The sequence below is a fragment of the Amia ocellicauda genome, chromosome 17, assembly GCF_036373705.1.
Source record: "Amia ocellicauda isolate fAmiCal2 chromosome 17, fAmiCal2.hap1, whole genome shotgun sequence".
Lineage (NCBI taxonomy): Eukaryota > Metazoa > Chordata > Actinopteri > Amiiformes > Amiidae > Amia > Amia ocellicauda.
The window spans coordinates 19,740,805-19,744,265 of record NC_089866.1 but is presented as its reverse complement, the minus strand read 5'-3'; the positions used below and the strand labels follow the sequence as shown (position 1 = coordinate 19,744,265).

The 3,461-nt window shown below is 48.4% G+C and overlaps 1 pseudogene; it reads left to right on the top strand.

Annotated features, from left to right (window-relative positions):
* The first annotated feature begins 1,036 nt into the window (after positions 1 to 1,036).
* LOC136713045 (potassium/sodium hyperpolarization-activated cyclic nucleotide-gated channel 3 pseudogene) lies at positions 1,037 to 2,590 on the top strand (annotated as a pseudogene).
* Positions 2,591 to 3,461: the final 871 nt, after the last annotated feature.

The window sequence follows — 3,461 nt, the reverse complement described above, 5'->3', positions numbered from 1 at the left end:
TTGCTGATATTTTAATCGTCAATGCTTTTTTTTAACTTTTAGTTATTTCCCAAACCTGTTGAAGATTTATTTTAAACAAATTCCATTTCTGTTTTTTTCAAAACAATGAACACAATATCCCAGCAACTCATCCCGCTATCAGTTTTAAATGCAGTTTTGGAACTGTTGCATCCAATGTACTCTGACTGGTTTCCATCCACAAATCCGCTGAGATGATTCAAACACACTACACACTACAAAAAAGTAATGAATGTCACTATTTAACGCTTGAGTAGCCTACAGCTCACTGATATTTAATTCAAATATTTTATAAAGTTTTATAATGTAGGAAATAAAGGTACTTGAAATTTGATTTGATTACAGAGCTAAAAGGACTATTGACATAAAAATCAAGTACATTGAACTGGACACATATGCCAGAATGCAAGAACACCTTAGAGCAGTGGTTGCCAAACCGGTCCTGGGGGACCCCCTACCCTGCTGGTTTTTGTTCCAACCGCGCTCTCAATTACTTAATTGAACCCTTAATTGAACTAATATTTTCCTAAAACAGAGACTTTTAATAATTTTAAACAGTAGGGGTGTTAAGTTAAGTATAGAATTATAATAAAAAAACATATTGAAGAAACAACTATTTTCTTACAAAATTTAAAAAGTAAAATCTACGCAGATTGTTACTTTAATTAAGGTTCAATTAGGTAATTGAGAGCTCGGTTGGAACAAAAACCAGCAGGGTAGGGGGTCCCCCAGGACCGGTTTGGGAACCACTGCCTTAGAGCAAATGTAAACAAACTATCCTGCACATTGGAATTTTTATTGTTTTATTATTGTTTACATTGCAGCGCCGCAGAATAAACGAATCCCCTAGCAACAAGGAACAATGAGTCGTCTAGCAACACGCTAATGAGTCTCCTAGCAACGACATTACGGACGCGTATAAAAGCAACGCCAGCGTCACTCGCGCTCATTCTCACTTCAGCTACCAGACTCACCTGCGAGGAGGAAAATCGACGATTTTGCAGATCGGACTTTGGATATGAAGTCCAACAACGCGCATCGGGTGGAAACAGGCGACGTCACGATCACCATCGAGGACGAGGTCACAGTCCGAGCTGAAATGGCTGAGAGGAAGAAGCGGTTCGTCATCCACCCGCACGGGTCATTCCGGAAAGGCTGGCTCATGCTGATGCTCCTGGCCACGGTGGTCAATGTGGTGATGACCCCGCTGGGCGTGACCTTCTTCACGGACACAGTGCAGGAGAGCACGGCGTGGATCGTCTTCAATGTCATCGCCGACTGCATCTTCATCTTGGACCTGGCTTTGAGTTTCCGGACCGGCTACACCAACGAAGAGGACGTGGTAGTTCTGGATCTGAGGCTCATCCGCAATCGCTACCTTAAGTCGTGGTTCATCGTGGATCTGCTCGCAGTGATGCCCGTGGACTACTGCTTTCTGATCAGCAGAGCTGTGGGGGCCCTCGCACCTTCCGCAGCCGGATACAGCGGCGTGCGCATAGTGCGCATGATGAAGCTGATGCGGCTGTTCGCCTTGTTGCGCTTATTGCGCCTGTCTCGGCTGCTGCGCTACGCCCGCTACTGGGAGGAAACGCACGGCTGGGACGTCGGCGGGATCGACGTGGTCCTGCGCTCCGTCTTCGCCCTGCTGCTCATCTTCGTCATCTGCCACTGGAATGCCTGTTTCCAGTTCCTGGCGGCGGATCTGATGGGCTTCGAGGGCAACACCTGGGTGGCTCTGGACGGATTAATCGACCAGCCGATCAGCCGCCAGTACACGAAGGCGATGTTTCGGGCCCTGTGCCACATCATGACCCTGAATTATGGGTCGAGAGGGGTCCCGAAAGCGACCGCTGAGATCTGGGTGGTGATCGTGAGCATGCTGGTGGGCTCCGTTATGTACGCGCTGATCCTGGCGAAAATGATCGCGCTGTCCACAGAGTCCGGGACCAGCGAGCGGATGTTTGATCGGAAGCACAACGAGCTGAAGGAGTACCTGCGCCACCATCACCTGCCCAACCAGCTCCGCGGCCGCGTCCTGGAGCACCTGGAGAACACGCACCGCGGGAAGTGGTTCGACGAGGACGCGATCCTCAAGGATCTCTCGGAGCCGCTCCGACAGGCCGTCATCGCCCACAACTGCGAGACCCTGGTGTCCGGCGCGGCCTTCTTTCGAGACGCAGAGCCGCTCTTCCTCTCCGCGCTGCTGGCGGAGCTGCAGTCGGAGATGTATCACACGGGAGACGTGATCCAGCGGAAGGGCGCCGTCGGACAGTGCGCGTACTTCCTCCAGAGAGGGACGGTGCTGGTGGAGGCGGCGGACTTCAGGCACACGCTGGGCGACGGCGCTTTCTTCGGGGAGCTGTGCCTGCTGTCCGGCGGGCGGCGCGGCGCCACTGTGACGGCGCTGACGCCCTGCCGCGTGTACCGCCTGCCCGCGCGCGGCTACAGGAAGCTGCTCGCGCGGTTCCCCGAGGAGGGCGCGAGGGTGCAGCAGGCCGCGCGGGAGCGGCTCGAGGCGCTGCGGGGGGGGGGGCAGCTGAGCAGAGCCGGGCTGAGTGAACTGGGGGGGTAGAGAGCCGAGATCAGCACTGAGGGGCCACAGCTGCCAGAGGGGCCACAGCTGCCAGGGGATCCGGCTGTGTAGGACACGCATGTTTCCAGCCCTATTTGCGGTTCCGTGTCTTACGTGTCTACGCAATGCTGCGCATGCGTGTTTTTTAAACAGGAGAACTCATGCGCACACTTCATTTCCCAGCGGCAATGGCGTGTGTGTATGTACAGTGAAATGGCTTTTAAAACTGTGTTTCAAAGATAAGATTGAAGGATTACAAGGATAAACTGTAAAATTCACAAAAAAACAGCTAAAATGAACCACCCCAAAAAGTGAAAACTTTCAAAGAAGAGGTCGGGTGCTGTAAACAGCCAGGTGTTACCTCCAAATAATATTGAAATTCAAGGAAAACAAAAAAAAAAAAATACAGTGCACATACATAAAATAGGTAAAATGAAAAACTGACAAACATGTTTTACCACGAAAAAAAAAGTTGTGTGCTAAAACATAACTTACAATAACATAAAAGCAGTAGATAACATGGAACGATTAGTATTTTTGTTTTTAAGTGTTGTTAAACACTTGATTTGCACGTTTAAGTTTAACTCGTATAAAAAAGTATTACCTTTCCAGAAACAAAACCTAACTATAATAATACATTTTAACACTTAAACTACTGACTTAAACTAGTAACCTACAATTATAGAACTATGACGAAACAGTAACAACTAAACACTAGTGCTTTGATTTCAATCTTTTTCTTTAAATCCCGATTTATTATTATTTCTGTAATCATTTAAATAATAAAAATTGTATTACAAAAAGTGAAGTGTCTCCTTCTGAGGATCAGTATTTCTTCCAGTATCATCTTTTCAATACTCTTTTCACAAGG